The sequence below is a fragment of the Triticum dicoccoides genome, chromosome 3A (assembly GCF_002162155.2).
Source record: "Triticum dicoccoides isolate Atlit2015 ecotype Zavitan chromosome 3A, WEW_v2.0, whole genome shotgun sequence".
Lineage (NCBI taxonomy): Eukaryota > Viridiplantae > Streptophyta > Magnoliopsida > Poales > Poaceae > Triticum > Triticum dicoccoides.
This window is the reverse complement of record NC_041384.1, coordinates 521,460,886-521,482,709: the sequence shown is the minus strand read 5'-3', so window position 1 is coordinate 521,482,709 and position 21,824 is coordinate 521,460,886.

The window sequence follows — 21,824 nt, the reverse complement described above, 5'->3', positions numbered from 1 at the left end:
GCCGTCGGACTGCCGGAAAGGCCTTCCGAAGTGTTAGGACCTAAAAGATAAAGGGAATGTCAAAGGTATACAACCCCTGGTGTGGTTAAGACACAATGCGGGGCGTGTCCTGATTGTGCCCCGCCTATGTCCATGGTATTTTCAATGCGTAGTTATGTACGCGTGGCACAAATTTCGTCGCTGCACTGGGACTGGGATGGGGGCCGAATTGCTAGGCGAGCATAGATCGCGCCAGGCGATCCTGTTACAGATTATTCCGGACTCGCTTGAAGGTGTTCGGGGGCTGTAACGCCGAATGAGTGGTCTGTCTGAACATGCTGATTTGTGCCTCTGTTGCAAGGGCCGCAGTGTGCTCTTCCGTATGGAGCGAGCGTTCTATGTTTCCATTTACTGTTATGACCCTGCGAGGTCCTGGCATCTTGAGCTTGAGGTAGGCGTAATGCGGCACTGCATTGAATTTTGCAAATGTTGTCCGTTCGAGCAATGCATGATAGCCACTGCGAAACGGGACAATGTCGAAGATTAACTCTTCACTTCGGAAGTTATCCGGTGATCCGAAGACCACTTCCAGTGTGATTGAGCCTGTGCAATGGGCCTCTACAACTGGGATGACGCCTTTAAATGTGGTTTTGCTGGGTTTGATCCTTGAGGGATCGATACCCATTTTTCGCACTGTATCCTGATAAAGCAGGTTCAGGCTACTGCCGCCGTCCATAAGGACTCGAGTGAGGTGAAATCCGTCAATGATGGGGTCTAGGACCAGTGCGGCGGATCCGCCATGACGGATGCTAGTGGGGTGGTCCCTACGATCGAAGGTGATCGGACAAGCAGACCATGGGTTGAACTTCGGGGCGACGGGATCCATCGCGTAGACGTCCCTTAGTGCACGCTTCCGCTCCCTCTTGGGAATGTGGGTTGCGTATATCATGTTCACTGTCTTCACTTGCGGGGGAAACCCCTTCTGTCCTCCTGGGTTCGGCAGCCGGGGCTCCTCCTCGTCATCGCTATGCAGCCCCTTGTCCTTGTTTTCGGCATTTAACTTGCCGGCCTGCTTGAACACCCAGCATTCTCTGTTTGTGTGATTGGCTGGCTTGTCAGGGGTGCCGTGGATTTGACACGAGCGATCCAGTATGCGATCCAGACTGGACGGAGCCGGAGTATTTCTTTTGAATGCCTTTTTCCGCTGACCGGATCTAGAGCCTTTGAATCCGGCATTGACCGCTGTATCTTCGGTGTTATCGCCATTATTACGGCGCTTTGGTCTATTACGACGCTGCCTACCGTTAACGTCTTTGGTATCCGAGGTATCCGAATTCCTTGATGTGTTGTTGCTGCGAGCCAGCCAGCTGTCCTCGCCCGCGCGAAAGTGGGTCATGAGTGTTGTGAGGGCTGCCATAGATTTTGACTTCTCTTGGCCGAGGTGGCGGGGGAGCCACTCGTCGCGGATGTTATGCTTGAATTCCGCTAGGGCTTCTGCATCCGGACAGTCTACAATTTGATTTTTCTTAGTCAAGAACCGTGTCCAGAATTGTCTGGCCGATTCCCCTGGCTGCTGGGTTATGTGGCTCAAGTCATCAGCATCCGGTGGCCGCACATAAGTGCCCTGGAAGTTGTCAAGAAATGCATCTTCCAAATCCTCCCAACTGCCAACAGAATCTGCTGGCAAGCTATTCAGCCAATGCCGAGCTGGTCCTTTGAGTTTTAGTGGGAGGTACTTGATGGCATGTAGATCGTCACCGCGAGCCATGTCGATGTGAAGGAGGAAATCCTCAATCCATACAGCAGGATTTGTTGTGCCGTCGTATGATTCAATATTTACGGGTTTGAAACCCTCCGGGAATTCATGATTCATAACTTCATCAGTGAAGCATAGGATGTGTGCGGCGCCTCTGTGCCAGGCTATATCCCGACATAGTTCGTATGAGTCTTGTCTGCTATATTTGGCCCGGCCGAATTTATTCTTGGTGTATCCGATGCGACGATCATCGTCCCGTGTGGGCGCACGTGTTCGTGTCACGTATATTGACCTTGCGATTTTTGCCTTGCTGTCCAAGATGTCTTGCAGGTCCTCTGTATTGCCCCAGGCCTTAGTATCTTTGACGTAGTGGCGACGGGGCGCAGACTGATCTTTAGGCTGAAATGCCTCTCTGTCTCGGCCGCGTAGTGGCCGGTCAGCCGCATCGTACACTAGTGAATGAGGTTTCAACGCTTCCTCCACGAGGTGAGGTAGCAACTTGCGTTTGGGGTAACTCTTGGACGGGCGCTCGAATTCATGCTCCTTGGCCGCAAGGACTTCGGTCCATCTGTCTGCTAGCAAGTCTTGATCAGCTTGAAGCTGTTGTTGTTTGTTCTTTAGGCTACTTGTCGTGGCCATAAGCCGGAGCTTGAAGCGCTCTTGCTCGACGGGGTCCTCAGGCACGATAAACTCGTCGTCGCCGAGGCTCGCCTTGTCTTCGGAGGGAGGCATGTAATTATCCTCCTCCGGTTCTCCATCTGCTGCCTGCTCTGGGGGGCTAGCTTGTTCGTCCTCTAGCTCTGCACCGTGCTGGAGGGGATTGTTGTTGTCTTCGGCGCTATCTGGAGTGCTATTATCTCCTGTGCTGGTATCACTACTCTTGCTGTGGCGAGACTTAGAGCGGCGCCGCTAACGTTGGCGCTTGGGTTGCTTTTTGGAGGGGTCATCCTCCGCTTTCTCGTCGCCATTGGGTTCTTTGGGGGTGTCCACCATGTATATATCATATGAGGAGGTGGCGGTCCAGTGCCCTGAGGGTGGTGGATCCTGTTCGTCTCAGGCTTCGTCGTCCATACTATCGAAGTCTTCGGAGCCGAAGTCGAGCATGTCGGTTAAGTCGTCGACAGTGGCTACTAAGTGGGTGGTGGGTGGGCATCGAATTTCCTCGTCGCCCGCATCCCATTCTAGCCGGACATAGTTCGGCCAAGGTTCTCCTGACAGGGAGAGAGACCTTAATGAATTTAGCACTTCCCCGAAGGGTGAGTGCTGAAAGATGTCCGCAGAGGTGAACTCCATGATCGGCGCCCAGTCGGACTCGACGGGCATGGATATGAGCGGCTTGGAGTCCGTGGCCGTAGATGAATCTAGTGGTTTTGCGACACGGCTCTTGTAAGGGGTGAAGTCAGTATCCAGCTCTATCGCCACTGAGAGTGCGACCTCCATGGTGGGGTCCATCCCTCCGCTCTCGGATGGCGTGACTTGCTCCGGATTGATGGACAGAGTAGCTGCGGATGCGATCTCTCGAATATTGTCCGACGACAGAGTTACGTCATGCTCGTCAAGACTGTACGGCGCGTCCGACATGGGCTCGAATCCGTCAAAGATCAAGTCTCTGCGGATGTCGGCCGTGTAGTTCAAGTTTCCGAATCTGACCTGATGGCCAGGGGCGTAGCTCTCAATCTTCTCTAGATGGCCAAGTGAATTGGACCTCAGTGCAAAGCCGCCGAATATGAAGATCTATCCGGGGAGGAAAGCCTCGCCCTGGACCGCATCGCTAGCGATGATCGAAGGAGCCATCAAGCCTTATGGTGACGACATAGTGGAACTCTCAATGAAAGCACCAATGTTGGTGTCAAAACCGGCGGATCTCGGGTAGGGGGTCCCGAACTGTGCATCTAAGGCGGATGGTAACAGGAGGCAGGGGACACGATGTTTTACCCAGGTCCGGGCCCTCTTGATAGAGGTAAAACCCTACGTCCTGCTTGATTGTTCTTGATGATATGAGTATTACAAGAGTAGATCTACCACGAGATCAGAGAGGCTAAACTCTAGAAGCTAGCCTATGGTATGATTGTATGTTGTCCTACGGACTAAAACCCTCCAGTTTATATAGACACCGGAGGGGGCTAGGGTTACACAAGGTCGGTTACAAAGAGGGAGATATCCATATCCGTATTGCCTAGCTTGCCTTCCACGCCAAGTAGAGTCCCATCCGGACACGGGATGAAGTATTTAGTCTTGTATCTTAATAGTCCAACAGTCCGGCCAAAGGATATAGTCCGGCTGTTCGGAGACCCCCTAATCCAGGACTCCCTCAACCACAGAAGGTTTTATTCATGTAAATAGAATAACAATTATTCTTTGACTTAAATGAATAACCGTATTGCAATAAACATGATCCAATCATATTATGCTCAACGCAGACACCAAATAACATTTATTTTAGGTTCAACACTAATCCCGAAGGTAAAGGGAGTGTGCGATGGTGATCTTATCAACCTTTGGAATTAATTCCAATACACATCGTCACCTCGCCCTCAACTAGTCTTTGTTTATTTTCAACTCCCGTTTCGAGTTACTACTTTTAGCAACTGAACCAGTATCAAATACCGAGGGGTTTGCTATAAACACTAGTAAGGTACACATCAATAACATGTATATCAAATATACCTCTATTCACTTTGCCATCCTTCTTACCCGCCAAGTATCTAGGGCAGTTCCACTTCCAGTGACCATTCCCTTTGAAGTAGAAGCACTCAATTTCAGGCTTGGGTCTAGCTTTGGGCTTCTTCATAGGAGTGGCAACTTGCTTGCCATTATTCTTGAAGTTCCCTTTCTTTCCCTTGCCCTTTTACTTGAAACTAGTGGTCTTGTCAACCATCAACACTTGATGCTTTTCTTGATTTCTACCTTTGTTGATTTCAGCATCACGAAGAGCTTCGGAATCGTTTCCGTTATCCCTTGCGTATTATAGTTCATCACTAGGTTGTAGTAACTTGGTGATAGTGACTAGAGAACTCTGTCAATGACTATCTTATTTGGAAGATTAACTCCCACTTGATTCAAGTGATTGTAGTACTTAGAGAATCTGAGCTCATGCTCACTGGTTGAGCTATTTGAAGGAAATATGCCCTAGAGGCAATAATAAAGTTATTATTTATTTCCTTATATCATGATAAATGTTTATTATTCATGCTAGAATTGTATTAACCGGAAACATAATACATGTGTGAATACATAGACAAACAGAGTGTCACTAGTATGCCTCTACTAGACTAGCTTGTTGATCAAAGATGGTTATGTTTCCTAACCTTAGACATGAGTAGTCATTTGATTAATGAGATCACATCATTTGGAGAATGATGTGATTGACTTGACCCATTCCGTTAGCTTAGCACTTGATCGTTTAGTTTGTTGCTATTGCTTTCTTCATGACTTATACATGTTCCTATGACTATGAGATTATGCAACTCCGGTTTACCGGAGGAACACTTTGTGTGCTACCAAATGTCACAACGTAAATGGGTGATTATAAAGGTGCTCTGTAGGTGTCTCCGAAGGTACTTGTTGGGTTGGCGTATTTCGAGATTAGGATTTGTCACTCCGATTGTCGGAGAGGTATCTCTGGGCCCACTCGGTAATGCACATCACTTAAGCCTTGCAAGCATTGCAACTAATGAGTTTTTTGCGGGATGATGTGTTACAGAACGAGTAAAGAGACTTGCCGGTAACGAGATTGAACTAGGTATTGAGATACCGACGATCGAATCTCGGGCAAGTAACATACCGATGACAAAGGGAAAAATGTATGTTGTTATGCGGTTTGACCGATAAAGATCTTCGTAGAATATGTAGGAGCCAATATGAGCAACCAGGTTCCGCTATTGGTTATTGACCGAAGACGTGTCTCGATCATGTCTACATAGTTCTCGAACCCGTAGGGTCCGCATGCTTAAAGTTTGATGACGGTTATATTATGAGTTTGTGTGTTTTGATGTACCGAAGGTAGTTCAGAGTCCCGGATGTGATCACGGACATGACGAGGAGTCTTGAAATGGTCGAGACATGAAGATTGATATATTCGACGACTATATTCGGACACCAGAATGGTTCCGGGGGTTATCGGATATATACCAGAGTACCGGAGAATTACTGGAACACCCCGGGGGTTATTGGGCCTCATGGGCCCAAAGTGGTGGAAGAGGAGAGGCAGGAGGAGGTGGCGCGCGGTCCCCCTTGCCCAAATCCGAATTGGGAAAGGGAAGGAGGCACGCCCCCCCTTCTCCTTCCTTCTCTCCACCTCCTCCTTCCCCCTTCTCCTAGTTGGAATAGGAAAGGGGGGCAAAACCTACTTGGAGTAGGATTGCCCCCCCTTGGGCGCGCCTCCTCCTCTTGGCCGGCCCCTCCTCCTTCCCCCTTTATATACGGAGGAGGAGGGCACCCCATAGGGACAACAATTGATCTCTTGATCTCTTAGCCGTGTGCGGTGCCCCCGTCCACCATAATCCACCTTGATCATATCATAGCAGTGCTTAGGCAAAGCCCTGCGTTGGTAGAACATCATCATCGTCACCAGGCCGCCATGCTGACGAAACGCTCCCTCAACACTCGGCTGTATCAGAGTTCGAGGGATGTCATCCAGTTGAACGTGTGCAGAACTCGGAGGTGCCGTGCGTTCGGTACTTGATCGGTCGGATCATGAAGACGTACGACTACATCAACCACATTGTGCTAACGCTTCCGCTTTTGGTCTACGAGGGTACATGGACAACAATCTCCCCTCTCGTTGCTATGCATCACCATGATCTTGTGTGTGCGTAGGATTTTTTTTGAAATTACTACATTCCCCAACAGTGGTATCAGAGCCTAGTTTATGCATTGATGTTATGTGCACGAGTAGAACACAAGTGAGTTGTGGGCGATATAAGTCATACTGCTTACCAGCATGTCATACTTTGGTTCGGCGGTATTGTTGGATGAAGCGGCCCGGACCGACATTACGCGTACGCTTACGCGAGACTGGTTCTATCGACGTGCTTTGCACACGGGTGGCTGGCGGGTGTCAGTTTCTCCAACTTTAGTTGAACCAAGTGTGACTACGCCCGGTCCTTGCGAAGGTTAAAACAACACCAACTTGACAAACTATCGTTGTGGTTTTGATGGGTAGGTAAGAACGGTTCTTGCTAAGCCCGTAGCAGCCACGTAAAACTTGCAACAACAAAGTAGAGGACGTGTAACTTGTTTTGCAGGGCATGCTGTGATGTGATATGGTCAAGACATGATGCTAAATTTTATTGTATGAGATTATCATGTTTTGTAACCAAGTTATCGGCAACTGGCAGGAGCCATATGGTTGTTGCTTTATTGTATGCAATGCAATCGCCCTGTAATGCTTTACTTTATCACTAAGCGGTAGCGATAGTCGTAGAAGCATAAAGATTGACGAGATGACAACGATGCTACGATGGAGATCAAGGTGTCGCGCCGGTGACGATGGTGATCATGATGGTGCTTCGGAGATGGAGATCACAAGCACAACATGATGATGGCCATATCATATCACTTATATTGATTGCGTGTGATGTTTATATTTTATGCATCTTATCTTGCTTTGATTGACGGTAGCATTATAAGATGATCCCTCACTAAATTATCAAGGTATAAGTGTTCTCCCTGAGTATGCACCGTTGCGAAAGTTCTTCGTGGTGAGACACCACATGATGATCGGGTGTGATAGGCTCTACGTTCAAATACAACGGGTGCAAAACAGTTGCACACGCGGAATACTCAGGTTAAACTTGACGATCCTAGCATATAACAGATATGGCCTCGGAACACGGAGACCGAAAGGTCGAGCGTGAATCATATAGTAGATATGATCAACATAGTGATGTTCACCATTGAAACTACTCCATCTCACGTGATGATCGGACATGGTTTAGTTGATATGGATCATGTGTTCACTTAGAAGATTAGAGGGATGTCTATCTAAGTGGGAGTTCTTAAGTAATATGATTAATTGAACTTAAATTTATCATGAACTTAGTATCTTTCTTGTCTATGTTGATTGTAGATAGATGGCCCGTGTTGTTGTTCCGTTGAATTTTAATGCGTTCCTTGAGAAAGCAAAGTTGAAAGATGATGGTAGCAATTACACGGGCTGGGCCAGTAACTTGAGGATTATCCTCATTGCTGCATAGAAGAATTACGTCCTGGAAGCACCACTGGGTGCCAGGCCTGCTGCAGATGCTGCTGATAACGTTAAGAACGTTTGGCAGAGTAAAGCTGATGACTACTCGATAGTTCAGTGTGCCATGCTTTACGTCTTAGAACCGGGACTTCAACGACGTTTTGAACGTCATGGATCATATGAGATGTTCCAGGAGTTGAAGTTAATATTTCAAGCAAATGCCCGAATTGAGAGATATGAAGTCTCCAATAAGTTCTATAGCTGCAAGATGGAGGAGAATAGTTCTGTCAGTGAACATATACTCAAAATGTCTGGGTAGCATAATCACTTGACTCAACTAGCAGTTAATCTTCCTGTTGATAGTGTCATTGACAGAGTTCTTCAATCACTGCCACCAAGCTACAAAAGCTTCATGATGAACTATAATATGCAAGGGATGAATAAGACTATTCCCGAGCTCTTCGCAATGCTAAAGGCTGCGGAGGTAGAAATCAAGAAGGAGCATGAAGTGTTGATGGTCAATAAGACCGCCAGTTTCAAGAAAAAGGGAAAAGGGAAGAAGAAGGGGAACTTCAAGAAGAATGGCAAACAAGTTGATGCTCAGGAGAAGAAACCCAAGTCTGGACCTAAGCTTGAGACTGAGTGCTTCTACTACAAGCAGACTAGTCACTGGAAGCGGAACTGCCCCAAGTATTTGGCGGATAAGAAGGATGGCAAGGTGAACAAAGGTATATGTGATATACATGTTATTGATGTGTACCTTACTAATGCTCGCAGTAGCACCTGGGTATTTGATACTGGTTCTATTGCTAACATTTGCAACTCGAAACAGGGGCTACGGATTAAGCGAAGATTGGCTAAGGACGAGGTGACGATGCGCGTGGGAAATGGTTCCAAAGTCGATGTGATCGTGGTCGGCATGCTACCTCTACATCTACCTTCGGGATTAGTTTTAGACCTAAATAATTGTTATTTGGTGCCAGCGTTGAGCATGAACATTATATCTGGATCTTGTTTGATGCGAGATGGCTATTCATTTAAATGTGAGAATAATTGTTGTTCTATTTATATGAGTAATATCTTTAATGGTCATGCGCCCTTAAAGAGTGGTCTATTTTTGTTGAATCTCGATAGTAGTGATACACATATTCATAATATTGAAGCCAAAAGATGCAGAGTTGATAAAGATAGTGCAACTTATTTGTGGCACTGTCGTTTAAGTCATATCGGTATAAAGCACATGAAGAAACTCCATACTGATGGACTTTTGGAACCACTTGATTATGAATCACTTGGTACTTGCGAACCGTGCCTCATGGGCAAGATGACTAAAACGCCGTTCTCCGGAACTATGGAGAGAGAAACAGATTTGTTATAAATCATACATACAGATGTATGCGGTCCGATGAATGTTGAGGCTCGCGGCGGGTATCGTTATTTTCTCACCTTCACAGATGATTTAAGCAGATATGGGTATATCTACTTAATGAAACATATGTCTGAAACATTTGAAAAGTTCAAAGAATTTCAGAGTGAAGTTGAAAATCACCATAACAAGAAAATAAAGTTTCTACGATCTGATCGTGGAGGAGAATATTTGAGTTACGAGTTTGGTCTACATTTGAAACAATGTGGAATAGTTTCGCAACTCACGCCACCCGGAACACCACAACGTAATGGTGTGTCCGAACGTCGTAATCGTAGTTTACTAGATATGGTGTGATCTATGATGTCTCTTACCTATTTACCGCTATCGTTTCAGGGTTATGCTTTAGAGACGGTTGCATTCATGTTAAATAGGGCACCATCAAAATCCATTGAGACGACGCCTTATGAACTGTGTTTTGGCAAGAAACCAAAGTTGTCGTTTCTTAAAGTTTGGTCTGCGATGCTTATGTGAAAAAGCTTCAACCTGATAAGCTCGAACCCAAATCGGAAAAATGTGTCTTCATAGGATACCCAAAAGAGATTGTTGGGTACACCTTCTATTACAGATCCGAAGGTAAGACTTTTGTTGCTAAATTTGGAATCTTTATAGAGAAGGAGTTTCTCTCGAAAGAAGTGAGTGGGAGGAAAGTAGAACTTGATGAGGTAAGTGTACCTGCTCCCTTATTGGAAAGTAGTTCATCACAGAAACCGGTTCCTGTGACACCTACACCAATTAGTGAGGAAGTTAATGATGATGATCATGAAACTTCAGATCAAGTTGTTACTGAACCTCGTAGGTCAACTAGAGTGAGATCCGCACCAGAGTGGTACGGTAATCCTGTTCTGGAGGTTATGTTACTAGAGCATGAAGAACCTATGAACTATGAGGAAGCGATGACGAGCCCAGATTCCGCAAAATGGCTTGAAGCCATGAAATCTAAGATGGGATCCATGTATGAGAATAAAGTGTGGACTTTGGTTGACTTGCCCGTTGATCGGCAAGCCATTGAGCATAAATGGATCTTCAAGAAGAAGACTGACGCTGACGGTAATGTTACTGTCTATAAAGCTCGACTTGTTGCGAAAGGTTTTCAACAAGTACAAGGGATTGACTACGATGAGACCTTCTCACCCGTAGCGATGCTTAAGTCTGTCCGAATCATGTTAGCAATTGTCGCGTTTTATGATTATGAAATTTGGCAAATGGATGTAAAGACTGCATTCTCGAATGGATTTCTGGAAGAAGAGTTGTATATGATGCAACCTAAAGGTTTTATCGATCCAAAGGGAACTAACAAAGTGTGCAAGCTCCAGCGATCCATTTATGGACTGGTGCAAGCCTCTCGGAGTTGAAATAAATGCTTTGATAGTGTGATCAAAGCATTTGGTTTTATATAGACTTTTGGAGAAGCATGTATTTACAAGAAAGTGAGTGGGAGCTCTGTAGCATTTCTGATATTATATGTGGATGACATATTGCTGATTGGAAACAATATAGAATTTCTGGATAGCATAAAGGGATACTTGAACAAGAGTTTTTCAATGAAAGACCTCGGTGAAGCTGCTTATATATTGGGCATTAAGATCTATAGAGATAGATCAAGACGCTTAATTGGACTTTCACAAAGCACATACCTTGACAAAGTTTTGAAGAAGTTCAAAATGAATCAAGCAAAGAAAGGGTTCTTGCCTGTGTTACAAGGTGTGAAGTTGAGTAAGACTCAATGCCCGACCACTGCAGAAAATGGAGAGAAGATGAAAGATGTTCCCTATGCTTCAGCCATAGGCTCTATCATGTATGCAATGCTGTGTACCAGACCTGATGTGTGCCTTGCTATAAGTTTAGCAGGGAGGTACCAAAGTAATCCAGGAGTGGATCACTGGACAGCGGTCAAGAAAATCCTGAAATACTTGAAAAGGACTAAGGATATGTTTCTCGTTTATGGAGGTGACAAAGAGCTAGTCGTAAATGGTTACATCGATGCAAGCTTTGACACTGATCCGGATGATTCTAAATCGCAAACCGGATACTTGTTTACATTGAACGGTGGAGCTGTCAGTTGGTGCAGTTCTAAACAAAGCGTTGTGGCCGGATCTACATGTGAAGCGGAGTACGTAGCTGCTTCGGAAGCAGCGAATGAAGGAGTCTGGATGACGGAGTTCATATCCGATCTAGGTGTCATACCTAGTGCATCGGGTCCAATGAAAATCTTTTGTGACAATACTGGTGCAATTGCCTTGGCGAAGGAATCCAGATTTCACAAGAGAACCAAGCACATCAAGAGACGCTTCAATTCCATCCGGGATTTAGTCCAGGTGGGAGACATAGAAATTTGCAAGATACATACGGATCTGAATGTTGCAGACCCGTTGACTAAGCCTCTTCCACGAGCAAAACATGATCAGCACCAAGGCTCCATCGGTGTTAGAATCAGTACTGTGTAATCTAGATTATTGACTCTAGTGCAAGTGGGATACTGAAGGAAATATGCCCTAGAGGCAATAATAAAGTTATTATTTATTTCCTTATATCATGATAAATGTTTATTATTCATGCTAGAATTGTATTAACCAGAAACATAATACACGTGTGAATACATAGACAAACAAAGTGTCACTAGTATGCCTCTACTTGACTAGCTTGTTGATCAAAGATGGTTATGTTTCCTAACCATAGACATGAGTTGTCATTTGATTAATGGGATCACATCATTAGGAGAATGATGTGATTGACTTGACCCATTCCGTTAGCTTTGCACTTGATCATTTAGTTTGTTGCTATTGCTTTTTTCATGACTTATACATGTTCCTATGTCTATGAGATTATGCAACTCCCATTTACTGGAGGAACACTTTGTGTGCTACCAAACGTCACAACGTAACTGGGTGATTATAAAGGTGCTCTACAGGTGTCTCCGAAGGTACTTGTTGGGTTAGCGTATTTCGAGATTAGGATTTGTCACTCGATTGTCGGAGAGGTATATCTGGGCCCACTTGGTAATGCACATCACTTAAGCCTTGCAAGCATTGCAACTAATGAGTTAGTTGCGGGATGATGTGTTACGGAACGATTAAGGAGACTTGTCGGTAACGAGATTGAACTAGGTATTGAGATACCGACGCATACCGATGACAAAGGGAACAATGTATGTTGTTATGCAGTTTGACCGATAAAGATCTTCGTAGAATATGTAGGAGCCAATATGAGCATCCAGGTTCCGCTATTGGTTATTGACCGAAGACGTGTCTCGGTCATGTCTACATAGTTCTCGAACCCGTAGGGTCTGCATGTTTAAAGTTCGATGACAATTATATTATGAGTTTGTGTGTTTTGATGTACCGAAGGTAGTTCGGAGTCCCTGATGTGATCACGGACATGACGAGGAGTCTCGAAATGGTTGAGACATGAAGATTGATATATTGGACGACTATATTCGAACACCGGAATAGTTCCGGGGGTTATCGGATATATACCGTAGTATTCGGGAGTTACTGGAACACCCCGGGGGTTATTGGGCCTCATGGGCCCAAAGTGGTGGAAGAGGAGAGGTAGCAGGAGGTGGCGCGCGCCCCCCCTTGCCCCAATACGAATTGGGAAAGGGAAGGGGGCGCATCCCCCCTTCTCCTTCCTTCTCTCCACCTCCTCCTTCCCCCTTCTCCCAGTTGGAATAGGAAAGGGGGGCAAAACCTACATGGAGTAGGATTGCCCCCCTTGGGCGCGCCTCCTCCTCTTGGCCGGCCCCCTCCTCCTTCCCCCCTTTATATACGGAGGAGGGGGCACCCCATAGGGACAACAATTGGTCTCTTGATCTCTTAGCCGTGTGCGGTGCCCCCCTCCACCATAATCCACCTCAATCATATCGTAGCGGTGCTTAGGCGAAGCCCTCGGTAGAACATCATCATCGTCACCACGCCGTCGTGCTGATGAAACTCTCCCTCAACACTCGGCTGGATCGGAGTTCGAGGGACGCCATCGAGTTGAACGTGTGCAGAACTCGGAGGTGTCGTGCGTTTGGTACTTGATCGGCCGGATCGTGAAGACATACGACTACATCAACCGCGTTGTGCTAACGCTTCCGCTTTTGGTCTACGAGGGTACGTGGACAACACTCTCCCCTCTCGTTGCTATGCATCACCATGATCTTGCGTGTGCATAGGATTTTTTTTGAAATTACTACATTCCCCAACACTATTCTCCTCCATCTTGTAGGCAAAGTACTTGTCAGAGGTCTCATACCTCTCGACTCGGGCATGAGTTTGAAATACCAATTTCAGCTCTTGGAACATCTTATATGCTCCATGGCATTCAAAACATTTTTGACGTCCCGGTTCTAAGCCGTAAAGCATGGTGCACTAAACTATCAAGTAGTCATCATACCGAGCTTTGTCAAACGTTCATAACGTCTGTATCTGCTCCTGCAATAGGTCCGTCACATAGCGGTGCATCAAGGACATAATACTTCTGTGCAGCAATGAGGATAACCCTCAGATCATGGAGCTAGTCTGCATCATTGCTACTAACATCTTTCAACTTATTTTTCTCTAGGAACATATCAAAAATAAACGGGGAGCTACATCGCAAGTTATTGATCTACAACATAGATATGCAAATACTATGAGGACTAAGTTCATGATAAATCAAAGTTCAATTAATCATATTACTTAAGAACTCCCACTTAGATAGACATCCCTCTAGTCATCTAAATGATCACGTGATCCATATCAACCAAACCATGTCCGATCATCACGTGATATGGAGTAGTTTTCAATGGTGAACATCACTATGTTGATCATATCTACTATATGATTCATGCTTGACCTTTCGGTCTTAGTGTTCCAAGGCCATATCTACATATGCTAGGCTCATCAAGTTTAACCCGAGTATTCTGCGTGTGCAAAACTGGCTTGCACCCGTTGTATGTGAACGTAGAGCTTATCACACCCGATCATCACGTGGTGTCTCGGCACGACGAACTGTTGCAACGGTGCATACTCAGGCAAAACACTTATACCTTGAAATTTAGTGAGAGGTCATCTTATAATGCTACTGCCGAACGAAGCAAAATAAGATGTATAAAAGATAAACATCACATGCAATCAAAATATGTGACATGATATGGCCATCATCATCCTGTGCCTTTGATCTACATCTCCAAAACACCGTCATGATCTCTATCGTCACCAACATGACACCATGATCTCCATCATCTTGATCTCTATCAACGTGTCGTAACATGGTCGTCTCACCAACTATTGCTTTTGCAACTATTGCTATCACATAGCGATAAAGTAAAGCAATTGTATGGCGCTTGCATCTTATGCAATAAAGAGACAACCATAAGGCTCCTTCCAGTTGCCGATAACTTTAACAAAACATGATCATCTCATACAACAATTTATATCTCATCACATCTTGACCATATCACATCATACCATGCCCTACAAAAACAAGTTAGACGTCCTCTACTTTCTTCTTGCAAATTTTACGTGGCTGCTATGGGCTGAGCAAGAACCGTTTCTTACCTACGCATCAAAAACCACAACGTAGTATAGTGATTGCTTTTCGATCTCCAGAAAGAACCCTGTTCATTGAAATTGATTCAACTAAAGCTAGAGAAACAGACACCCACTAGCCACCTGTGTGCGAAGCACATCGGTAGAACCGGTCTTGCGTAAGCCTACGCGTAATGTCGGTCTGGACCGCTTCATCCAACAATGCCGCTGAATCAAGAATCAACTAGTGACGGCAAGCAATATGTATATACCCACGCCCACAACTCCTTTGTGTTCTACTCGTGCATATAACATCTACGCATAAACCTGGCTTGGATGCCACCTTGTAGACCGTAAGCGGAAGCGTTATGACAACGCGGTTGATGTAGTCGTACGTCTTCACGATCGACCGATCCTAGTACCAAACATACGGCACCTCCGCGATCTGCACACGTTCAGCTCGGTGACGTCCCATGAACTCACGATCCAGTAGAGCTTCGTGGGAGAGTTTCGTTAGCACGACAGCGTGATGACGGTGATGATGTTTCTACCGGAACAGGGCTTCGCCTAAGCACCGCTACGATATAACCGAGGTGGATTATGGTGGAGGGGGGCACCACACACGGCTAAAAGATCAACTGATCAACTTGTGTGTCCATGGGGTGCCCCCTCCCCCATATATAAAGGAGTGGAGGAAGGGGAGGGCCGGCCCTCTACTATGGCACGCCCTGGGGAGTCCTACTCCCACCGGGAGTAGGATTCCCCCTTCCATGTAGTAGGAGTAGAAGAGAAGGAAAGGGAAAAGAGAAGAGAAGGAAGGAGGGGGCACCGCCCCTCCCCCTAGTCCAATTCGAACTAAGCCTTGCGGGAGCGCAGCCTCCCCTCTCTCTTTCCGCTAAAGCCCAATAAGGCCCATATGCTCCCCGGCGAATTCCCGTAACTATCCGGTACTCCGAAAATACCCGAATCACTCGGAACCTTTCCGATGTCCGAATATAGTCGTCCAATATATCGATATTTATGTCTTGACCATTTCGAGACTCCTCGTCATGTCCCAGATCTCATCCGGGACTCCAAACTTACTTCAGTACATCAAAACACATAAACTCATATTACCGATCGTCACCGAACGTTAAGCATGCGGACCCTACGGGTTCGAGAACTATGTAGACATGACCGAGACTAGTCTCCGGTCAATAACCAATAGCGGAACATAGATGCTCATATTGGCTCCTACATATTCTACGAAGATCTTTATCGGTCAAATCGCATAACGGTATACATTGTTCCCTTTCTCATCGATATGTTACTTGCCCGAGATTCGATCGTCGGTACCTCAATACCTAGTTCAATCTCGCTACCGGCAAGTCTCTTTACTCGTTCCGTAACACATCATCCCGTAACTAACTCATTAGTCACATTGCTTGCAAGGCTTATAGTGATGTGCATTACCGAGAGGGCCCAGAGATACCTCTTCGACAATCGGAGTGACAAATCCTAATCTCGATCTATGCCAACTCAATAAACACCATTGGAGCCACCTGTAGAGCACCTTTATAATTACCCAGTTATGTTGTGACGTTTGATAGCACACGAAGTGTTCCTCCGGTATTCGTGAGTTGCATGATCTCATAGTCATAGGAACATGTATAAGTTATGGAGAAAGCAATAGCAACAAACTAAACAATCATCGTGCTAAGCTAATGGATGGGTCAAGTCAATCACATCATTCTCTAATGATGTGATCCTGTTAATCAAATGACAACTCATGTCTATGGTTAGGAAACATAACCATCATTGATTCAACGAGCTAGTCAAGTAGAGGCATACTAGTGACATTTTGTTTGTCTATGTATTCACACATGTACTAAGTTTCCGGTTAATACAATTCTAGCATGAATAATAAACATTTATCATGATATAAGGAAATATAAGTAACAACTTTATTATTGCCTCTAGGGCATATTTCCTTCAGATATGCACGAGTAGAACACAAAGAGTTGTGGGTGATAATAGTCATACTGCTTACCACCAACGTCTTATTTTGATTCGGCGGTATTGTTGGATCAAGCGGCCCGGACCAACATTACATGACCATGTTGATGAGACCGGTTTTACCGACGTGCTTTGCACATAGGTGGCTGGCAGGTGTGTGTTTCTCCAACTTTAGTTGAATCAAATTTGACTACGGCCGGTCCTTGTGGAAGGTTAAAACAACACACTTGACGAAAAATCGTTGTGGTTTTGATGCGTAGGTAAGAACAGTTCTTGCTAGAAGCCCATAGCAGCCACGTAAAACTTTCAACAACAAAGTAGAGGAGATGATGCAGAGCATCCCAAGGTCATCCCGATGGACCTACCATCGTCTCACCAAGTGCCTAGCGGACCCATGACACGAGCACGTGCAAGAGCTCTCAAAACCGAGGTGACATCTCTCCTCTCACAAGTTCACTTTGATGCACATGATACCTGGCTACTACCTCAAACGGAGACATTGTGCATACTCAGGTGTCAAGGAGTTAGCCATGAAGAAGCTAAGGAGCAAGGAGAATCAGAAGAGGAAGATGGACATGAAGAAGAAGAGATGCGAAAGAAGCTACAGGCTCCGGACGACCGACCAGGGCCGGACGTCCGACGATCTCCAGGCTCCGGACGACCGACCCAGACCGGACGTTCGACACATCCACACCCGAGCCAAAACTACAGATTTCTGAAGCCACCTGGACGACCGGCGCCCGGACGACCGACCCCGACCGGACGTCCGACCGAAGCACACCCGAGCCGAATCTACGGACATCCGACAAGCACCGGACGTCCGGACCCTCATGAGCCTCCGGACGACCGGTGTCTCCCGGACGTCCTACGCCTGTGTGCTGTTATGTGTTGGGCCGCATCCCATGTACCCCTTCGCCCACCTAGACTATATATACTCTTCTCCTACCTACGTTTTAGGGTCAACATTGGTTTAGCTCATATGTGAGATAGAGCTTTGCTCATCCATTACGGATCTACTCCACGAGAGAGACCGCGACCCCTCTACGGAGAAGATCCCCTTGGATTCAAGACCCTCCTTTGGGCGGCCCCATCAAGACCTCCTTTGGAGAAGAACCGGCTACCTTTGTATCGTCTGATGTTGACCGTGTATCGTGTGATCTCTATGTACTCGAGGATCTAGCATATGTGTGACTATTTCTTGTTGGTTTAGTGTTCCTCTCGTGATTTCCCTCGTTTCCCCATCGTGTTCTTCGCGGGATCCGCTCCTTTCGGAAAGATCGGCCATATAGGGTTCCACCCTACATCATCTTGGTATCTAGAGCCACGTTGATCACGATTTTGGAGCCTCCCCGTTGTGTTTCTAGCCTTGTTTTGTTGATTTTGTCCCTAATTCAAAAATTTCCTCACAAAAATAGCCCATTTTTTGTGATTTGTTGGTGTGATGAAATTTTGTTGGATTTGATCCGTGGATTTACTTTGCCTTGAGTGGATCTAGCTTTCCCCCCCTTTCCCCACCTTTTCCATCCACAAAATCCTCTGGATTTGACCATTTTCGCCATCCCCATCATGAACCCTAGCTGTTCTTCCCGTGCCCGAAATTTCGCCCAAGCACCGGACGTCCGACCGTCCCCGGACGTCCGACAACCGGACGACCGGCCCATCCCGGACGTCTGACGTACCCTAACGAAACTGAAATTTTTCAGTTTAGTCACCACCACCATCCCACTTCCGCTTACGCACTCCCACCACCTATACGCCATCACCACTTTCGTTTACCACCACCATTACTTACCCGTTTCGCACTCCGACATGTGTTGCCACCTTGTGCTTTGAGAATTTGAGTTGCGGTTCCGTGCCCTATTGTGTTTGGGCTATTTAGGTACGGTTCGACATCAACATCACCACCGCTCATCTTCGCCACGGATGCGTCATCAACAACGACCACCTCGACTACATCTTGGTATTCGTGTAAACATTTTGACACCATACCGTAAGCAAGAAGCGGTAACATCATCTTGGTATTGGATACATCATTCTTGCCATTACATTCATAGTCATCATAGCCTTACACTTTTGCATCGCTTACCCATTGAGACTAGCCTTTGAGTATTGCTGGCAACGAGACTTGTGCACATTAGTGATCATACTCACCATAGCATCCATACATCATTGGTGCATCTCTTGGTATCATCTCTTGTGTCACAAGGTTGTCATCGCATACACAGTTGCTATCTTGGTTTGTGAAGCATTGCATGAGAAAAGGGCTCAAACCACAAAGAGCCAGAGAAGCTTTTAAGAAAAAGGAAAAGATAAGCAAAAAGCTTTTAAGCAAGAACCATAGCATCATACAAACATTAAGATTGTCATACTAGATCATCTTGGATCATATCATCGAGATACCATACACAGAGCATACTTGGGATAGAAGTCCTTGCATTTTTGCTTAGTAGGTTGTGCACAAGTTCGTATCCGCCTATTGTGCAATCGTGCTAGCGTCTCTCTAGTGTTGTGCAACAAGAGCATTTTCATGGATTCCACATTTTGGCTCATCCTTGGTTGCACGACCCCACTTATCTTTTTGCGTGTGTGTTCCCTGTACCTTACATTGATTGGTCTACTTGTTGCATTGCATGCTTGCGAATCTTTTCCAACTTTATTGAAGCTCACTAACAATTGCATCAAATTTTGTGCCACCATCCTAACCGAGCTCCACCATAAGCTTTTACTTGTGTAGGTGTGAGAAACCGACAAGAATTGGTACCAATTGTGCTATTTCCTTATTCTACATTGGAGTGATCATTGATCCACTTTCAACATTGGTCAAGGTACATTTGGTATACATTCTTCTCTTTCTCCCGCTCACATATTTTCCTTGGAATGATGGATAGGCCAAGTACTTCTACCAACCCACTCTTCATCGAGCAAGACGACGACATGAACTCCTACGTCACAAAGAGCCACCTCTTTGGTGCACAACGTGCTTTACATCAAGAGCAACAAGCAATGAGTGAACACATCGACAATCTCGCCACCAACTTGTGACTCTCCGAGCAACGTACAAGAGATTACTTCGACCACAAGATCGACGCTCACAAGCAAAAGAATGACGCAAGAATGGACAAGATCCATGATTTTCTGCTCAACAGTTCCTCTTCCACTTCGTCCTCTTCAAGAAGGAGCCGTTCAAGTCGACAATCCGACTTCACTCTCTCCGGCTGAAGTACACCGACATCGAATACTCTTCGACATGCCGCGCGCGACGATCTTCAAGCAAGCCTCAATCCTCTACGTGACACCGGCTCTCAAGAGCACCGACACCGTCAAAACCAAGCAACCTTTGCGCAAGCACAACATCGGCAACGCCAACGACAACAAGAAGAGGAAGAGAGAGCGCGACTACACCAAGATGCACAAGATGCCGAGGCACAACGTCAAGAGAAAAAATTGCAAGATGCTTAAGCACTTGAGGCGCAACGAGCACTTCGAGATGCAAGTCAAGCCGTTGCTACCCAAGGCCAACAAGCTCGTGAGCATCAAGAAGCACTTCATGAAGAAGTCCAAGAGTGGATTTATCAATCACGCCTACATCGCCAAGCTCCTCGCCAAGATCGACAAGCGCCTCCCCAAGCTCGCCAAGAACCCCAATGTCGACAGGCACATCAAGTTCATCAAGAACAAGATGACATTGGAGGTCCTCAATGGCAAGTGAAAGTTGCGAGAGACGACCCCCCTCGTCAAGGACGTCATCATCCACGACCCGAACACAATGAAGAGCAACGCTACGGCAGGCTAAAGTTCACCATGCCAAAGTTCAACGGAAGCAATGATCCCAAAGAGTACCTCTCATGGGCATTGAAGGTTGACAAAATCTTCCGCTTGCACAACTATGAAGAAGAGAAGAAGACCGCGATGGCATCCCTTGAGTTCCAAGACTATGTCCTCATTTGGTGGGAACAAGTCATTGAGCACCAAGAGGCAAGAGGTGAACCACCCATCAATACTTGGGCGTAAATGAAGGATGTCGTGAGAGCACGCTTCGTGCCCACCTACTACAACCGCGACCTCTTCAAGAAACTCCAACTACTCAAGCAAGGAACCAAGAGTGTTGAAGAGTACTACAAGGAAATGGAGATTGCCATGATAAGAGCCAACGTCACGGAAGATGATGAGTAAACTGTGGCACGTTTCTTGAATGGACTCAATCACTCTATCAAGAAGATCTCCGACTTCCAACCATACTCAAACCTCACCGAGCTAGTGCACCAAGCTACCAAAGCGGAACATCAAGTGCAAGATGATTTCAAGTATGCCAAGTTCTTATCGAAGTCATATGGATTCTACAACAACCATGCTTCAACGACTCCAACACCTTCTACATCAACCAAGCCTTCTACAAGCAACATCGACAAGTCGAGTTACAAGAAAGCTTCGTCAACCCCAAGTCATCATCCCACTACAAGAACCTTCAAGCTGAGAGCTTCATCATCATCTACCCCAACCGATGAGACCGTCAAGACAAGTTCCATCAAATGCTTCACATGTGGAGGCCGAGGCCACAAGTCATTTGAGTGTACCAACAAGCGAACCATGATCCTCAACGATGATGGTACGTATGACTCCATGAGCGAAGGCGAAATGGAAGCACTTGACCAAGTCGCCATGCACCGGCAAGTGAACGATGATGAGGAACAAGTCTTTTGTGATGAAGATTTAAGTCCCGCTCTCGTTGTCTCCAAGGTCTTGACTCTCCAACATCAACAAGCAAAAGACCAACGATGCCACATATTCCATACCAAGGCCGGCATCAACGGAAGGTCCGTCAAGGTCATCATCGATGGAGGGAGTTGCCATAACTTAGAAAGTGAAGAACTTTGCTCCAAGCTCCAATTGCCCAAGACGAAGCATCCACATCCCTACAAAGTGCAATGGCTTAGCGACTCCGGCACTATCCAAGTCGAGCATCGAGTATAAGTCTCCTTCAAAATT